This window comes from Ascaphus truei, chromosome 9, assembly GCF_040206685.1.
Source record: "Ascaphus truei isolate aAscTru1 chromosome 9, aAscTru1.hap1, whole genome shotgun sequence".
NCBI lineage: Eukaryota > Metazoa > Chordata > Amphibia > Anura > Ascaphidae > Ascaphus > Ascaphus truei.
The window spans coordinates 57,908,792-57,930,012 of NC_134491.1; positions in this window are offsets into that span (position 1 = coordinate 57,908,792).

Sequence of the window (21,221 nt, forward strand, 5' to 3'; positions counted from 1 at the left end):
TTAAACATGCAATACACATCCACATTTCTATGTTTTTAAGTGCTGCTTAGCTGAACGGTGCAAATACAGTACTGTATATAGGGAACCTGCAGCTGAAAGCAAATAATAACAGCAATAATTTGTGTGCTCTTTGCTAATGGTAGCCTGGCTTACTGCCCCCTAATCATTCTGTGTGTAACTTAAAAAGCAGCAATACTACATTCCACACCCCACGCCCCTTTTCTTATTTTTATATGTAAAGCATGTGCCAATGTATAATTCTACAATCTTACGTTCGTTTAGTGCGCCTGTTATAGATCTGTAAAAATCCTTATTGTGTGCCTAACTAAATGGCCACCTTTCAGTTGCAGTCAATCTTTCAGTCAGTGTAACTCAGCAGCTACAATGTATTATTATATTACTAAGGGAATATTAGCTATTGTTACCGTTTGCAGCTGAAACTGCTGGGAATATTGGCAACAAATTATCACAAACAGGAAGAAGTGTTTTGAAGATCTTGCACTGCTGTGCAGGTAGGCTAAAGCCTGCTATGGAAATGAAATGATGCTCAGTATATTAAAGCTCATTAAAAATGGCATTAAGAATTGAATTTAAAAAAATAATACTAAATAACTGTTTTATTTTAAAAAAAACACGCATAGGATTTCACATGTTTTTCTGCTTTAAACCCCTGCTACTTGACACAGTACCCAGGCTATGGACCACTAGACATGCTTACCATATCAGCCTGGAAAATGAGTTGTGCTTAAACTTATTGCATTTCTGTTCCACTTTAAAGGACACAGTGACAAAGTCACTGACAACAAAAACCATTCTGCAGTGTGTTGGATATAATTGAAAGCTTGGTTTTCTGATCAGTGAGTATATGATAAAGGGGTATTAGTGTTAACATATTGCAGGCTTTTGTTGAGTCGTGAGGCGCTGTCATGCTGTTGAGGTTGCGTGTATGGTCACGCGCCTTCACCGGTACGAACAATGCACTTATTTTTTTCAAAAGAAGCAAGTATTAGCCACGTCTCAGTTTTCTGCCTTAGGCTTAGATTATAGTAGGCGCCCGCACAACAGAGCGCATGGCGCCGTGCGCGCCTGTCGCCCGAGAGATGGGTGCACTGGATGGAGGCAATGGGGAGGCATGGCGGAGGAGTGGCGAATGGGTCACCAGGCTGGTTTGCCCTCATTGGCTTAACCGTTCACGTGACGCGGCCGTCGCGTGAAAAAAAAAACCAAAATGTTTTGTCTTTTGAAAAATCTGCCGCGCGGCCGCTCTGCGTCACGCCCATGCTCGTGCGCACTATGGCCGGCCCGTATCAGCTGCTGCACTTTGTTTGCGCAGCAAGTGAAAACGCACGCGCCATCGCGCTTACTATGATCGCGGCCTTACCTGTTCTATGATACAGATGAAGCAGATGCTACTACAACCTCGTGCCACGCTCCCGCGAGGGAAATAGTGCAATTGCCCCGCTCCCTGCTCGTGTGCGGCTGGTTCAAAAAGATGGTGGCGCCTCCCGCTGATGCGTTGTGTATGTCCCGCTGCAGCTCACCCAGGTTACAGTAACATTAACGCTAGACACTATGTATGTCACAGTAGGATTCTTTCTCCCCTACTGTATGTGTACTTTTGCTGTATGTCGTATGCATTTCTTTGTATTATTCTTCCCTTTTGTACGCCTTCTATAGTATCTTTGTAAAGCCCTGCGGCTCAGTGTATTTATGCATCTCTACATTAAGCTCCTCTAGTGCTGAAGGGGTTAAAACAAACATATATATATATATTCCCTATATTAACAATATATGTAGCGTGCCCGTGGACTTTTGTGGAGCCTGGGGCCATTTACAGCTTGCAGGATCATTTTAATGCCTGAGGCGCAGGTCACAAGGAGTTGAAAATGGGATCTGAACACAGTTCACCTACTTCAAAGCAGCGATGTTACACTTGAAAAGATGTTTTCTTCACTTCAGTAAATCCCAATGTGTGGTGATGAGCTTTTCCCACTGGTAGTTCTTCAGGCTGGTAAGTTTTGGGCCGGGAAGCAGCCCAAATAGCTGGCCCAGGAATCAGTCGGCCAGCACACAATATACTGTAACATCAGTTCAATCAGATATAAACACCATGCGCAATTGCTAGATATACACTGTACCACAAGGCAGACACACAATATACATGCACCATATACACACGTACCTTAAATCTCCACACACATTATACATGCACCATATACATATACACCAGAAGTGTCATCTACACACCTACAGTACATTATGTATGCCCCATAAATACACACTTCATACATACACCTTATTGCATAAACACACAACATACATGCATCATACAGTATAAATACATACAAATGTATTATATACCATACATGCATCATATATATATATATATATATATATATATATATATATATATATATATATATATATATATATATATATATATATATATATATATAAAGCAACATTTCTGACATTACGGTCAGATCTCAAGCTCCCCCTTGAGGAAGCACCGTAAGGTCCGAAACGTTGCTTCTTTTTTCTGTGATTACCTCCTGATGCCTGTGTTACTTCATTAAATTGTATTTTTTGAATTTGTGAGTGCTGCAGATTCTTTGATATTGGGTATTTATATATTTTTTGTTGCTGGATGGTGATCCTGGCCGCACTGTGAGCACCACGACTGATCAGATAAGTTTTTTCCTTTTACTTTTTCCCTTTGAGTGCCCTGAACATTCTTGCTATTGTTATATATATATATATATATATATATATATATATATAGTCATGGTATGGAGATTTGCACTCACGGTTTGGTTAGAAGGCAGATGCTTGTCCCATATGCAGCATATAGACGTGTGGTAACCAGGGGATCCTGATGACCAAAAAAGACAGCACACCGTAAAGATGATATCAAAAAAGTGTATTATGAAACACAGGGCCGCCAACGTTTCGGTCCTCGTAAAGGGACCTTCCTCAGGGCAGTGAGTGGGTAGGAGGAGAGGGGAGGATGCCGGCAGCGAAGTGCAGAGCAGATCACAGAACAGGAGGAGGGAGGGTGGAGGTCTTCTTGCTTAACCACTTCCGGCAGCAGGTGGCACTACAGAGCACTCTATAGCAGCTCCTCTCTGCATCTCCTGGCTCCGTGTGTCTCTGTGTTGGTAAGTGTGTGTGTCTGTGTTGGGAAGTGTGTGTATGTGTGTGTCTCTGTGTTGGTACAGTAAGTGTATGTGTGTGTGTGTGTCTGTGTTGGTACAGTAAGTGTGTGTGTATGCCGGTGTTGGTAAGTGTGTGTGGGTGTGTGTATGTATGTGTTGGTAAGTGTGTGTGTGTGTGTGTGTGTTTAGAAGTGTGTGTTGGTGTGTGTGTGTGTGTGTGTGTGTATTTGTAATGCATATATGTGTTTCCTGCATTATGTGCATGTATACGTTGTATATTTAGTGGGTTTTTTATATGTTGAATATAAATGTGTGTTTGTATAAGGTATGTGTGTGTTACACTAATGTTGCATGTTTGGTATCTGTATATGGTGTAGTGTTTGTGTGTACATGGGAGGGGAGGCAAGAGAGAGCGGATGGGGGGAGGGAGGAGAGAGAGAAGCTTGGGTGGAGAGATAGGATGGGGGTGAGGAGAGATGATGATGATGATGATGATAAGGAGGGGGAAGAGGAGATGATGATGAGGAGGGGAGAGATGAAGGGGAGAGATGATGATGATGAGGAGGGGAGAGATGAGGGGGAGAGATGATGATGATGAGGAGGGGAGAGATGAGGGGGAGAGATGATGATGATGAGGAGGGGAGAGATGAGGGGGAGAGATGATGATGAGGAGGGATGGGGAGAGATGAGGGATGATGAGATAGAACAGGGGGCACAGGAGAAAGCGCTCCCCTGCCGGCTGTCCCGCTCTACGCGCTCCCCCTCCCTTTAACTTGGTTCTGGCATTATTGGCGTCATGAGGTCACATTGCCATGGCAACGCGTCTCCAGAAGCCGTCTGAACCAGGGTAAGTGAAGTTTACAGAGGCCTTTGCCACTTCCCCGGCATTTAATTTAAGTGCCTTCGGGAAGCATGCAGGGCCTCTGTAAACCCCGCGCCCCCCGCAGATAGTCTCACGTGCACCCTGAGGTAGAGGATCAGGGAGAGGATGAGGAGAAAAAATTCTAGTCAGTGTTAATATTAATGGGGATTTTTTTTGCCTGGGGGCCTGCAAATGTCTAGCTACGCCACTGACCATGCATGCATCATATACATACACACACATGTATTATATACCATACATACTGTACACCATATACATACACACAAATGTATAACTGTATATATCATACACACACACAAATGTATTACATAATATACCTGCACCATATACATGCACCGGAACAGGACCTTTATCAAGGGAACGAAGCGTCAGATACATGTGCAAGTATTGCTTTATACTAATATAAGTCTTTTTTGAATTACTGAGTGCTGTTGCCTTTTTACCAGGTCACCACTGGTATTGCATACTGTTCATTTATATGGCACTAGCACCAGCGGTTACTACCTTGAGTATTGGAGTGCTGGATATGACACACACACACACACACACACACACACACACACACACACACACACACACACACACACACACACACACACACACACACACACACACACACACACACACACACACACACACACACACACACACACACACACACACACACACACACACGTGTATGTTCAAATACACAATATATATGCACCATATACAGGGTCCAGGAGGTCTAGGGAGGAGCAGATATAGAGGGCCCCACAGTGCCATCTGGTGGTTAGAATCTGCATTGTTAGAGCAGCCCTGTTCTACTCCTGACCCCAATTTTTACAATCTGATCAGCCTGGGGGCACTTTCCCCCCTGTCTCCAGGCCAGCCCACTATGGAGAATATGTAGGATCATATCGGAAATTCCTTTACCATTTTAAAGGGAGTGGAATTGTTGGCTTGTAAATATAAGTAGTGGTATGTAAATGCATCCGTAGGGTTACTCCATTCCACTTATTACTACCACCATTTGACCAATGGATTCTATAACTTTTTTATCCTCTTCCTTTTTTTTTGACAACTAATCCAATAATTCCCTATTATACGCCCCATTTGTGGTTTATATGCCTACACGTTTTTAAGCTTTTTACCGTATTGCATATGATTGTCACAAAACGCCACATTCCATTTTCCATATTAATTGGGAATTTTGCGCATGAATGTCTTATTAACCAGCATGGTGGTGTGATTGGTCTTTATGCCTAATATACTTGTTCTTACATCTCTAACAAGGAAGATGTCCAATACGCTAGTGCAGGGGTGCCCAACTCCAGTCCTCAAGGGTCATCAGCAGGCCAGGTATTCGGGATTTCCCTGCTTCAGCACAGGTGGCTCAGTCATAACGGTCCCCGGGGAATCTGTCGGTGCCCCTGTTCTGAGTTGAGCAGTTGTGAGCACTTTTGAGCAGTTTTGTTGGACAGTTGTCACAGTCAATGCTGTTCATTGGGTGGAGCGCTCTCTTGCTCAGGAGTTTTGCCCCAGACACAAGTATGTTGCGGATCGCTGTCACGATGGAAGATCACACTTGACATATGTATCATTTTATTGACTACAGGTTATTGGAGTCATTTACTGTAAAATACTGAGGGTTTGCAAGCAAAATATACGTCTCGAGTCCTTGTACATAAAATGATTCAGGTTTATTCCATCACTATATCTATTAATGGGTTTGAATGAATTTGACCTTTCACTATATGTAAAAATGTTGTCTTGTGGATGAATACGTATTGAAGGTGAGCAGTGATTGCATTTTCCACTTCAATGGATTCCATGCAGTTGACACATTCACCAATGCAGAGACTTGGAGACGCAGACTTGCCATATTGGAATTTCAATGTTCATATATTTTTATATCAAATCAAACTTTTCTAATCACATGCTCCTTTAACCTTTTCAGTGCCGGGTGTCCACCGGACCTCTGGCACTTCTGCCTCACGTGATTGCTTCTAGAGCAATCACATGATGCGCTCAAACCCTGGTAACAAGAAAACGGAAGTGGAGGGGGATCCATTTCTGTTTGGATTGGATTGGCTGCTCTGTCGGAACGGTCAGCCAGATCGGCCACTCGAAAATTCAGCATTTGGCCAAGATGTGCCGGGTGTCGGAGATATATGCTTGCCTATAAGAAATAATCAATCAATTGCCAATCTAGATGCCGACACAGTCCACAAGGACTGATGAAGTGAAGTACCCTGTCATGAAATGCTTTGGCATTGAATAACATGATACAGACAAGCTCTAAGGGAGGGACGAAAGGGGCAGCAGGAGAATCTCAGACGAGTAGCAGTGACATTGCGGAAGGAGCTTTCAAAATAACTATTCAACCCAAGGGCAGTACAAAGGACACAAGGTCATTCCTTGTTTGGAGGAATGGAGATTTCACCAGCAACAAAGGAAAGGGTTCTTTAAAGTAAGAGCAGTTAACATGTGGAATGTATTACCCATGGAGACTGTGATGGCAGATACAATAGATTTGTTAAAAAAAAAAGGTTGGACATCTTGTTAGAAAGGAAAGGTATACAGGGATATACCAAATAAGTAAACATGGGAAGGATGTTGTTCCAGGGAGAACTCTGATTGAGAATTCTTGGAGCCAGAAAGGAATTTATTTTTTCCCCTTATGAGACCTCTTTGGATGATATTTCACTGGGGTTTTTTGTTTGCCTTCCTCTGGATCAATATACTGTTATTACAGATATAGGATAAAGTATCTATTGTCTAAATTTAGCGTAGGTTGAACTTGATGAACGTCTTTTTTCAACCACATCTACTATGTCATTATGTAACTATGGTGCACAAGGACTGAGTTTGAGAGCTCAGGCAAACGAGCATGGACCCAAAGACCTTATTGAAGCTTTAATATACAGAAAAATCTGGTTAGTGCCACCAGCGTTAATGCAGAGGATACATTTTTTGAGTAAAACTACTGCACTTAGAATCCTTTTTTGTGCTGTTTGTTTTTTTCCATCTTGACAGTCTACTAGGGGTTTAGTAAATAATAGTCCGTGCACTGTATAGATAGCTAAAGGCTAGGTTTTTTTCAGTTTTGAACTTTATTACTGCACTGGAAGCTCAAGGTAGCAGCATGATGGAAAGACAGTTACCAAGAGATTGCTATGCTAGAAAAGACTGTTACTAAGACTGTTACTAAGAGATTTCTATACTAGAAGCATAGGGTAGCAGTAGGATGAAAAGACTGTTACTACGAGATATTTATACTAGAAGCAAAGGGTAGCAATATGATGAAAAGACTGTTACAAAGAAATTTATGAAATAGGGCATTGAAAAGGTTATTGTCCATCAGCCTTCTCATTCTGAATGCCAACTTCATAAGACAACTTGAAACAAATGAAGACTAATTGAAAGGATAGGTTGTGAATAAATGTAGTTCACAATAACGCCTGTTCTCCTGAGAACCTCTGCCAATACTTCTGGAATTGTGTGTGTATGTGTTATTGCTTTGCTGGTCACTGGGACTATTTGCTGCGTAGCAAAAAAATCTGCACAGATGAATTTGAAACATGGTCCCTCTCAGATAAGTGCGAAATGTTCGCACAAGTTCGGGTACTCTGCCAAATTTGCAGATTTTTTAGCATTTCGTTTTAGCATCTAAAGAACCCTGCAAAATTGCGAGATTAAATCAAGTTTTGTAAACACACACACACACACACACACACACACACACACACACACACACACACACACACACACACACACACACACACACACACACACACACACACACACACACACACACACACACACACACACACACACACACACACAGTGTGTGTGTATACATATATCCATAGAGATACAGAGATAATAAAGATATATTCATACACACTTACAGATCTGTTATTGTAACCAAAAATCATACATGATCACATGCCAACATTATGAACTATGAAAGAAGATTAAGGTAAGTAATGTGTTAGAGTTAACAGAAAACACAACATCCAAATGTATGCAGTTATATGGGTAGTTACTTAAAGTTGTATGTCAATAATATTAGCATGAAATCTACATTACCAAACAAACCCACATACATCTCATCTTGAACAAGAGCAAGTGAATGTCAGCTTCTATTAACATGGCAAGTGTGTAATAATGTTGTACCATTAATCAACTGATGATTAATACATATTCATATGTTATTAAATATGCCTTAATTCAGTCAGTGAGCATTTCTAAACATTCATGTGTACAAGGACATACTTGAATGTTATCAAGCATCTGTACATGATCATACATACACTATGCATGAAATAGTCTGCAGTAAACACCACCAGGACACCAACACATTTAGTGAATGTGATTATTTATTTTTGTTTATCCTTTTGAGAGCGAGTCACCGGCCTGCTTGTTGGCTGTTGTGTTTGCCTTTTCCCTTTGCCAAGTACTTTGGCCTTAACTGTACGACTTGTACTGGCCTGTGGCAGTTCTGTGGCACTGTTTGTGGGCTGTTGCACTTCAGTGGCAGTAAGTGTGGGCTGTTGCACTTCAGGGGCACTGGGTGTGGGCTGTGGCATGTCAGGGGCACTGGGTGTGGGCTGTGGCACTTCAGTGGCACTGGGTGTGGGCTGTTGCACTTCAGGGGCACTGGGTGTGGCCTGTGGCAGTTGTGAACCAGTTGCTAAACATTGCATGACTTATGGTGGAGCAGTTTCTTGTTTTGGTGTTTTAATCTTTTTCCAAAAGCTGGTTAGTAGTAATTGTTGCCCTAACTTTCTTTTTCGTGTCTCATTTGTAGGTGTCCGTTCCTGATTTTGAACAGATGTAAGCAGTTGGATGTTGAGAGGGACCTGCACAGAACTTGCACCTACTGTACCGGTATCATCCAGAACTGGGGAATGAAGAACTGATGACTCTGGAGAAAAAGTAGCAGCATGTAAAGATCCATCCTCAGATGGGGTAAAGTGGAATTGTTGTTCTCTAGCAGTAATTCGCACCTGATTTGCTTGGCTTAGATTCACAACTATTGCTTGTAATGTCCTGTTTACATTTTGGATTTCTTTAGGAACTTGGATGATGACTCTTTCAATTTGTGACATTTGTGATATTGACCTTTCCTGCAGTGATATCATCCTTTCAAGCACTGACATCATTTCTGAATGGCGACGATTTTCTTCACCCAGGATTCTTTCTTCAGAAGCTGCAATAGCTGAGTAGGTGTCACGAGCAGGAGGACTTGAATGCTGGGTTAATCCAGGAGTGGGAACATCTTCATGGTCACTTGAGTGAATTTGTCCTTGAGTGGCAACATCTGGTTCTACAAATAAAGAAAGACATTATGAACTGCCATGGAACTTTCACTTATTTTTCAATATAATGATTGTTGTTCTCATAGTGTAACACATAACATGTTTCCATAATTTTTAATTTGTGTCAAATTAAAAGTTTATGCTTGAAGTAACAATGATGTTTTGACTCAGTGTGAAAGAAGAATGAATGAAAGTTTGTTGTAACCTCACAACTCCTAGCTGATAGTTTACAACACACACAATACATTTGTCAGGAAAAACTACATCTTCTGTGACAATAACTGATGTGAAGTTAATTACATGTGAAAGGCATTTATTTAGCATGGCAAATTAACATCTACAAATGTACACATTAGATGTGCTGCACCTCATACACTCACCTTCCATGCTTGAAGATGAGCTGGATGAGCCAGGTGATGAGACATGTTCAGTGTCAGGTGACACATGAGCTTCAGGAGCAACTATATAGAAGAATAACATAAGAATTTTATTGACATGTGTACATAATTAACATTAAGTTTGTGTAGTGGGAGTATTTATGGCTAAATATCAGCATCACATAACGAAATGACAATGATATGTTTCTGGCAAGCTGTACATTATCCATCTTAACATCAATGTACATGTGAACCTAATTGGCACATTTATTGTTAAAACCATACAACATACAATGTTCATGCAGGAATGCGTAGTAAAATTAAGTGTTCTGTTGTACATACACTGCATATGTTGTGTAGTAATCTAACAATAATAATGTACATCACTACCATGACAGCAAAGTTGACTCTGCTTATAATTCAGTACCTAATTGTGGAAATGTGAATGAATGTTTTTAGTGATCTGTCTGAACATTTAAGAGAAGCAGGTGTAGCGCTCAATGTGGCTGACACTCATCAACACATGCAGTGTGTAGCTCACAGATAGTACTGGTGTGATAATGTGGCGTATCTATAAGGTAAAAAGAAGATAGGAGTGAACGAATGACTAACCTACATTTTCATATATAGTGGCCTGGTGGGTGAAAGTCTTCAGAGAATTACCATTTCAAATGAATGTGATGAACTTCTGTTCACCTTGTCAGCTTCTAACAACTGTAGTCCCTACCCCAAGACGTGACAGCACCCTGACCTTTCATTTGTTTCTACCACCTGTAAGCCATCCCACAAGACTTGACCGTAACATGACCCTGTGATCTGGCTCGGTGCCCACCCCACCCCCTGTGTTCTCTATGCTGTGATTACATATTAATTGCAGCTGGTTTCACACACCGGTACATGAGCGAAATAAAAATCTGAACTGAGCTACATATGAACACAATTAAATACCATATGGTACATGTTCCTATTTATGCTCTCAGTATACTACATGAAGCGAAAAAAAAGCTTTAATTAAGCATAACGAAATGGGTTTGTGCAAATTATGAATGTTCGCCTTTGAATGCACAATCTTCCATGCAAGACTTGATGAGGCAGTAATGGCCTGTTTATAGGTGTAACATAGATTATCACTAATTTATATATATATATATATATATATATTGTGACAAACGGCTTACTCCGGGGCTCCGTCGTTTGTCCGGGACTGTTTAGAACACGGTCTTTTAGGGTAGGTTAAATGATGAGGCGTCACGTACTGTTCCTTTAAACAGGCTATGCCTGGTTTATTCAGTCCCAGGCACTGAGACTGCCACAGTGCATACAACAGAAAACAGATCAAAACAAAAGATGCTCACCTGAGCGATAACTTAACTTAGATATCCCTGACTCAGGGTTGGAAGTGGCTTTTCCACTTCCAACATCAAAACATGGTACTTTTGCAGTCTTACACAAATGAACAGAAAGATTGAACCTGTTTGGGGAAGAGGCTTCTCCCCTCTGTAGTTCAGCAGCCTTCCAGCCTCCTGGCTCTTGTGGGGAGACCAGAGCAAACAGGAAATCAGTCTTTCATACCTGATTCCTAATTAGCATGACAGGTGACAGAAATCAGGCAGCAGACAAACTCTGGTCTGGATCTATCATCCCTCAGTTCCAGCGCTTGCCAAACTGAGGGATGGAGTGTATGTATTATAAGGCTGCACTCCCAGGCCAAACAGGATAGAAACTGTCTAGTATCCTGGGAGCCCTATATACGGAATTTATTACCATCCCCTGGTTTCTGTCACATATCCTCCCCCCCAGCTCAGACCTCGAGGGATGAGCGACCATGGATATTAGGGAGTGCATCCTTGACAACCCGTCAGCATTGCCATGTTTGTGCCCTGACCTGTGTTCCACAGAAAATTTAAAGGGTTGTAGGCTTAGGAACCACCTGGTCACTCTAGCATTCTTTTCCCTGTTTTGACACATCCAGGTAAGGGGTGCATGATCTGTGACCAACCGGAATTTTCTCCCCAACAGGTAGTATTTGAGCGTCTCTACAGCCCACTTTATTGCGAGACACTCTTTCTCTACTATGGAGTAATTTTTCTCCTGGGGATTTAGTTTCCTACTTAAATAAAGGATGGGGTGCTCCTCACCTTGAGACTCCTGGGAGAGTACCGCCCCCAGCCCTACCTCAGATGCGTCGGTTTGGACTACGAACTCTTTGGAGAAGTCAGGTGTGACCAACACTGGTTGGGCACAGAGAGCTTCTTTCAGGCTTCTAAAGGCCTGTTCGGTTTCGGGGGACCACTTTACCATTAGCGGTCCTCTTGCTTTTGTGAGGTCAGTTAGTGGGGTTGCCTTAGTTGCAAAATTGGGAATAAACCTTCTATAGTACCCAATTAAGCCCAAAAAGGTCCTTACTTGTTTTTTTGTAACTGGCCTTGGCCAATTTTGTATCGCCTCCACTTTGAGTGTTTGGGGTTTGAGTAAACCTCTGCCAATAGAATATCCCAGATACTTGGCCTCCTCCAGACCAATAGTGCATTTAGCGGGGTTAGCAGTTAGTCCAGCAGACCGGACTGCGTCAAGCACAGCTTGGACCTTTGGAAGGTGGGATTGCCAATCTTCACTATGGATTACCACATCATCCAGGTAGGCGGCAGCATACCGAGCATGTGGTTTTAAAATTTTATCCATCATTCTTTGGAATGTGGCAGGAGCTCCATGTAAGCCAAAAGGCAACACCTTATACTGAAAGAGGCCGTCTGGGGTTGAGAAGGCTGTCTTTTCTTTTGCCCTTTCTGTGAGGGGAACCTGCCAGTACCCTTTTGTTAGGTCTAGGGTTGTGAGATATCGGGCTTTGCCCAGTCTCTCTACAAGTTCATCTACCCTGGGCATAGGATAAGTATCAAATTTTGACACCGCGTTTAGTTTCTGGTAGTCATTACAAAACCTTGTTGTACCATCTGGCTTTGGGACTAAGACTATAGGGCTGTTCCACCCACTTTGGGATTCCTCAATTACACCTAGTTTTAGCATTTTTTTAACCTCTAAACTTATAGCCTTTCTTTTGGCCTCTGGGATTCGGTACGGTTTAAGGTTAACTCGGACCCCCGGTTCAGAGACTAAGTCATGTTCAATTACGCTAGTTCTACCTGGCCGTATAGAGAAGATTTCTTTGTTTCTTTTCACTAAATTCTGAACCTCTCGTTTCTGATGAACAGACAGTGTTTCAGCTATGCTAACCTCTGGGTCAGTTTCTTGATTCTCTGACGGACCTGGGGGTACTAGGGTTAACAAGACTTCTCTATCTTTCCAGGGCTTGAGTAGGTTTATATGGTAAATTTGCTCAGGTTTCCTCCTACCTGGCTGTCTTACCTTATAATTTACTTCTCCCACTCTTTCCAAGACCTCATATGGCCCATGCCATTTAGCAAGGAATTTACTCTCCACGGTGGGAACCAGAACTAGTACCCTATCACCTGGAGAAAAAATTCTGACCCTAGCACCCTTATTATATGTATTCCTCTGTGCTTCTTGAGCTTTCTCCATGTGTTCCCTCACTATGGGTAGGACTGCAGCAATGCGGTCCTGCATCTGGGCAACATGCTCTATTACACTTCTGTAAGGGGTAACCTCGTGTTCCCAAGTCTCTTTGGCTATATCCAGTAAGCCCCTTGGGTGTCGGCCATACAATAGTTCAAACGGGGAGAAGCCTGTGGATGATTGGGGAACTTCCCTAATGGCAAATAACAGGTACGGTAACAAACAATCCCAGTTTTTCCCATCTTTATCAACCGCCCGCCGTAACATGCTCTTTAAGGTTTTATTGAACCTTTCCACTAAACCATCTGTTTGTGGATGATAGACTGAGGTTCTGAGATGCTTGATTTTTAGGAGTTTACATAGCTCTTTCGTTACTTGGGACATAAATGGTGTTCCCTGGTCAGATAGAATCTCTTTAGGAATCCCGACCCGGGAAAACAGAACTACTAACTCTTTTGCTATGTTTTTAGCTGAGGTGCTACGTAGGGGAACTGCCTCCGGATATCGGGTGGCATAATCTAATATTACCAATATATGCTGATGTCCCCTAGCAGACTTTATTAGGGGTCCTACTAGATCCATAGCAATCCGGTCAAATGGTACCTCTATTATGGGAAGGGGTACCAATGGGCTGCGGTACGCCTTGAACGGGGCGGTGATCTGACATTCTGGGCATGAGGAACAATAATTCGTAATTTCTGCCAGAACCCCAGGCCAATAGAAGCTTCGGAGAACCTTTTCTTTTGTCTTTTCCACCCCTAGGTGTCCCCCCAATGGATGACTATGTGCGAGGTGTAATACTACGTTACGGAATGTCCGTGGTACCAACAATTGTTTAGTTGTAACTGATTTCCTTTTATCAACCCGATATACTAGGTCGTTCTCTACCTCGAAGTAGGGGTAAGCAAGTGACCTATCTGGTTGGCCAGGAGTACTATTCTGGTCCCGTATATTTCCCCTTGCTACCGCTAATGTGGGGTCCTCCCACTGGGCCTTCTTAAAACTCCCAGGACTGACCTCTAGGTCAGCGAGGGTCTTATCCGGTTCTGGGGTGGTAAGTGTCTGCTCAACATCTTGATTTGGGGTATTCCCTACCAAAGTAGTGATGGGGAAGGGAATTTTACAGCACTCCTCCTTTTCCCCCTTCTTATTTGGGCCCTCGTCAACCTCCATTTCTGAAAAAGGGAAAGGATTTGTTTCTTCTAATACTTCGTTATGGTCCGCTATTGAACTCTGGGCGCTATTCTGAGCGGGGGACCACATTTTTAGAAAATGGGGAAAGTCGGTCCCTATTAACACATCATGTGCCAGTTTGGGTACAATACCCACCTTGAAATCTAAAGAACCAAACTCTGTTTCAAAAAAAACATCAACAGTGGAATATTCATGATTATCCCCATGTATACAACAAATTGCCACTCTTTGTGAACTGTTTCCCTGTTTCTTCTTAATGGGCAAGAGGTATTCGGACACTAGTGTGACCATGCTCCCAGAGTCAAGAAGTGCCCGAACCCTCTTACCATTAACCTTTACAAATGCCCACAGATGGTTATTCAAGGGGTCCTCTGGTCTAGGGCCCATACATTGGGACAACAGCGAATAAGGTTCCACGCTGTTGCATTGCATGGGCTCATCATTTAGTGGGCAGATTTTTGCTGTGTGGCCCCTCTCATGACAATTTACACATTTAGGTACATAGTCTGTGTCCCACTTAGAGCCTTTTCCCGGCTCCCCATGTTGGCTATTGCCCTTAGTGTGCGAACCACTGTTGCTGGTGCTGCGTGAAGGTGGTCGCCGCTCTTCAGCGCCCCTTAACCCCGGTACCCTTTTACCGTCTCTGGAAGAGTCCTGGAACCTCGGGTAGTGGGGTTGCTCCACGACTGTGGGTTGCGGGTGCTCTTCTGCTGCATTGTACCTTTCTACGAGGGCCACAAGCTCATCCGCATTGTGGGGGTCACTCCGACTGACCCAACGGCGTAAGGCAGAGGGAAGTTTCCTCAAGAACTGGTCCATGACCAACCGTTCCACGATGTGGCTGGCTGAGTTGATCTCGGGTTGTAGCCACTTCCGGGCGAGGTGGATGAGGTCATACATCTGGCTTCGGGTGGCTTTATCCATCGTGAAGGACCATGCGTGAAACCTTTGGGCGCGAACAGCCGTGGTTACGCCGAGGCGGGCGAGGATCTCGAACTTCAATTTTGCATAGACGTTAGCTTCGGCTGGCTCTAGATCAAAGTAAGCCTTCTGGGGTTCGCCGCTTAGGAAGGGTGCGATTAGACCAGCCCACTCAGCTTCTGGCCATCCCTCTCTCTGTGCCGTGCGTTCAAACATGAGAAGATAGGCTTCCACATCATCCGAGGGTCCCATCTTCTGAAGGTAGTGGCTTGCCCTGGTCATTTTCGGAACTGGGGCTGCCGCTGCCAGTGGAAGGTTACTGATAGTCCCCCTCAGGATCTCGAGTTCCTGCTGTAAGCCCTGAGCGAACCGCTGTTGCTCCTCTCTCAGCAAGCGGTTTGTCTCTTGCTGGTTTGCATTCGCGTTTTGCAGGGCTTCATTCGTCTGTTGCTGGTTTGCATTCGCCTGTTGCTGGTTGGCATTCGCCTGTTGCTGGTTGGCATTAATCTCTTGCTGGGCTATTAGCAGCTGTTGATGGGCTGCATTCGTCTGCTGCTGGTTTGCATTAGTTTCTTGCTGGGCTATTAACAGCTGTTGCTGGGTTTCATTCGCGTCTTTCTGGGCAGCGACATTGCGTACCAGCGCACCCACCACGTCTTCCATCTTGTTTGCAGAGGATGAAAAAAACTTTTTTTTTTTTTTTTTTCAAAGTTCTTCAACCCGCAGACCCCCTAGTGCTCTGCCCGCATTCTCCACCATATGTGACAAACGGCTTACTCCGGGGCTCCGTCGTTTGTCCGGGACTGTTTAGAACACGGTCTTTTAGGGTAGGTTAAATGATGAGGCGTCACGTACTGTTCCTTTAAACAGGCTATGCCTGGTTTATTCAGTCCCAGGCACTGAGACTGCCACAGTGCATACAACAGAAAACAGATCAAAACAAAAGATGCTCACCTGAGCGATAACTTAACTTAGATATCCCTGACTCAGGGTTGGAAGTGGCTTTTCCACTTCCAACATCAAAACATGGTACTTTTGCAGTCTTACACAAATGAACAGAAAGATTGAACCTGTTTGGGGAAGAGGCTTCTCCCCTCTGTAGTTCAGCAGCCTTCCAGCCTCCTGGCTCTTGTGGGGAGACCAGAGCAAACAGGAAATCAGTCTTTCATACCTGATTCCTAATTAGCATGACAGGTGACAGAAATCAGGCAGCAGACAAACTCTGGTCTGGATCTCTCATCCCTCAGTTCCAGCGCTTGCCAAACTGTGGGATGGAGTGTATGTATTATAAGGCTGCACTCCCAGGCTAAACAGGATAGAAACTGTCTAGTATCCTGGGAGCCCTATATACGGAATTTATTACCATCCCCTGGTTTCTGTCACAATATATATATATATATATATATATATATATATATATATATATATATATATATATATATATATATATATATATATATATTATATGTATATATGTATATATGTATCGACACATACATGAAAAAGTGAATTAGGCATTTGTGTGCACAGACACAGTATAACGAAGTTATACATTACTGTGACAAACAATGAGTGCGGATGTGCTTTGTGGTTATGCATGTTAACCCATTGTTTGTACAAAGATTCACACATACATTCTGCTTTCAACTATAGGGCAAACATGTTGAATACTTTGTAAGGTAGAAGGTTGCAGTGTGTGTTATTTGGAAGATCATTACACATAATCCCTTCATGCAGGTCAAGTTGTGTATGTTTACTCATAATGATGTCATCCACGCCAATACATGTTTCCAAACACACACATAGAGATATATATCTATATATATAAAGCAACTGTAAATATTACTGTATGCTCATTTGCATGTCTTAGACAGGTCTGCAACCCTGTCTTTCCCCATTATCGCCCAGCATACAGCGCTTCCACTGCAGCAAGGGATTCTGGGAAATGACATGCAAATGCGCACTCAGTGGCACTTTTTGCCACCATATATATTAATTTTTACTTTTTGTTGGACAACTAGATATAAATATAGATAGATAGATAGATAGATAGATAGATAGATAGATAGATAGATAGATAGATAGATAGATAGATATAGAGAGAGAGACATATATACAGACATATATGTAGGTATGCTTATATTGGGAAGAAAGTATAAGTTGCAGCGGAAATATAGATAAGAACTGTAACCTACGACACGCCTAGTACAGTAACATTTGTCACCTGGTGGAAATGGAGCAGAATAAATTCCGATATCTCTGTCCCCGGCCAAACCCTCCACGACGACAGGAAGAAATTTTTCCCGCATCTGCTCCTCCAATGGTGTTAAGATTAGAGATTGTGCTGGCGGCCCATCTCCAGTGCCAGAATCATGCATCCGTTGTGCTTGTATTTTTTTCTTTAAGTTTGCCCTGATATCATCGAATCTCTTCCGACAATTCGCCCGGTCCCTGACATGATTCCCACACGCAGACACAGCCAAGGTTATTTGTTCCCACATTTCTTTTTTTGATGCTGAACTTGTCCGCCCTTGAAATACATACAAAATATATGATGTTAATTATTATTATAAAAACGATCAGTTTCCTAAACTGCTACCTGTTCCAAGAGATACCAAACATGCTGGTTTAGGTGTAATATGTGTACCACATGAGCATTTACGTGTAAACATACAAATGTAAGGAAGCTTACATGAATATTGTATGAACTTTGCCCAAATTTTTAGACTGATTGTTATGGTCGTTCTAAAGCATGAAGGAATATGTGTGTAACAATTAAGTTTAATTGATAGATATTATAGAATAATATTTTGATATTAAGACAGCTCACATGACCTAGGATAACATGTCTTTGAAGAATCAATGCAAAGATAGACTTACCTAGTAAATGCCCATACACACAGTCATAGTGCTCCAGAATCCCTGTGACAAGAACTCTGTTTTCCTCTTCATTGAACCGAGGATTACGTGGCCGCTCAAGACGTTTCTTCCGAATACGTGCAGGCCCAGAGCTTGGCTGCTGCTGACTGGACTCTCCTTCTTCCAATGGAAGAGACTCCAAAAGCGGGCCACCAGCAACCACCCCACCACCAGATACCCCAGCAGCACCAGCAACAGAGCCACCACCAGCACTCGCACTCACAGCAACACCACTCGCACTCACAGCAACACCACTCGCACTCACAGCAACACCACTCGCACTCCCAGCAACACCATTCGCACTCGCAGCAACAGCACTCCCCTGAATCCTACGTTCACTCAGACGCGTACTCACACGACTACCAGTATAACTCACACCAGCATCACTCTTCCCACGACTTGCAGCCATACCTCTAGCACTCACAAAGAACAGAAAAGAAATTTAAAGACAATCGCACTGAACACTTACAAAGTGATAACCAGACAAAGATGTAAACAAAACAACACAGGACAAACCTCTCACAATACACCACAACTGTCTCAGTCAATATGAAATATGTAAATCGGCCAGCTCTGTGTCTCTCTCTCTCTCTCTCTCCCAACAACACAGAGAATGAATAAAAATACACGCTGCCTTTAAATGGGCCGCTCAATCCAAAACATGCTTGCTTCGGCAGATTCAGCAAGAAGTTTCATTGGGGAACCTAACACCACCTCGCCATGCACGCCGATACACCTGTGTGTGATCGGCAAATCATCAGCAGACTGGGAGCAAATGTTTTCGGCTTGATTCGGAAGGGATTCGGCACTTATTGCATACGGAGAGGGAAAATCGGCAGAATCATGCCGATAAGGTACCCTTGGCGATTGCACTTTTTCGGCGCTTACTGCATAGAGCCCTTAGTCCTTCTGAAATACTAAGCACTCACAAGTAAGAGTGTATTCATAATTCATTTGATAAATGCTACAGCTGTAGAAGGCGTTCTTACTCCCATTAACACAATTCGTTAATGCTACCGCATTACCACTAGATTTACAGTGGTAGCTATTGAAAACAATGTGTCCGTGATCGCCTTAACACATGCAATATTTACGGTGTTGTATCATGCATTATGCCACATTAACGGGAGGTAAAACTGACTATGGGCCTCATGCACTAAGCGCCGGAAAAATGCTTTCGGCAAGTGTTGCCGATAGGCATGATTTTGGCGATTTGCCCTCGCAGTATTCAGTAAGGGCCGAATCCATGCCGATCCCTGTCGAATCTCTGCGAAAGCAAAACGCCGATGAGCCGGTGATAAAAGAGCCAAGCTCCCGATAGCCTGGCGATAGGCCGTTTCTGCCGATATGTGTTTGCAGCAGAGAGAGACCCGCCGCTCTCTCTGCGCAAACATCGGCAAAATAAAAACATATCAAAACAACTTTTACTCATAGTGTACATGTGCAGGGGGTCTCCAGAGCTGAACTGCATTGGTTTCAGGTCCGGGGACCCCCTGCTTCCCGAGATACAGGCCCCTTTATGAGGTGCCGGTATCCCTCTGCATTTAAAGGTCCCGATCACGTGACCACGGAATGTAAACAAAGCAGAGGGATACCGGCACCCCCTAAAGGGGCCTGTATCTTGGGAAGCAGGTGGTCCCCGGACCTAAAACCAAAGCGGTTCAGCTCCGGAGACCCTCTGCACATCTACACTATGAATAAAAGACCCATATCAATAAACAATCATTCCTTACCTTTGCGGCTATGTGCTATGGTAACGAAGCAGCATGAATGTATTTTTAATAATATTGTACATTGAGCAGGGGGTCCCCTGAGCTGAACCGCATTGCTTTGTGGACCAGGTACCCCCTGCTTCCCAAGTTACAGGCCCCGGTATGTGTCATCGGGTGGCAGTGTCGCCGCCATCATTATAGCATCCCATACACGCCGTGCCCGCTATAAATATGGCGGCGACACTGTAACCGATGCCCCAAACCGGGGCCTGTAACTCGGGAAGCAGGGGGTCTCTGAGCCAGAAATCAATGCGGTTCTGCTCAGGGGACCCCCTGCTTGCGCACAATATTAATAAAATACATAAATGCTGCTTCATTACCATAGCGGATAGCCGCTAAGGCAATGAAGGGGTTAAGGCAGAAGAGCATGTTTATTGGGGACATTTGCCCCCAATAAACATTGCAATAAACAACATACACCCTCTGTGTATTTAAAATACATAAACACCAATAAATACATTAAATACATATTGCACTCACCCATTTCCGGCTGCCACGATGAAGGCCATCCTCATCTTCATCCTGGTCATGCCCCCTCCGCTGCTGCAAAACAGATACAAGAATGAAAACATCCAATGTAATGTCCCCTAACCCCTTAATCACCATAGATGTTAATAACCGCTACAGTCATTAAGGGGTTAACCCACCCTCACCCACCACTCGGGATGCCTACATACCCTCCCACACTAACCCCCTACCCCATGAGGCCTAACCACCCTCACCCACTACCTAGCCGGGAGGCCTACCCACATACCCTTGGGGCCAATACCCCCTCCCGCCACCCCCAGTATCCACAATAAAAACAATGCACAGCCCCACATTAAACATCATTATATTTATTAAATACATAACCCACCCCCTGTGCCCCCCCCCATAAATACCTGATTTATCCTTTTACATACAGGGTTCATACCCCAAACCCACGTGAGTCCCCGGCGGGCTGACGGGTCACCTGACAGACCTACAGGGTACCAGCAACATGTTTCACACAGGTTCTGGATGTCTGTTGGTGGGTCCCGCCAAGTGCCATGGCCCCCAGGTGGTCTCCGCGGGTCACCGTGGGCCACAATGGGGTCCCCACGGTAGGCCCACGGATGTCTGGGAGCCCCGGGTCAGACCCACAGGTGCCTGCGGGGCCTCGGGTGGTTCTTATGGGGGTCTGG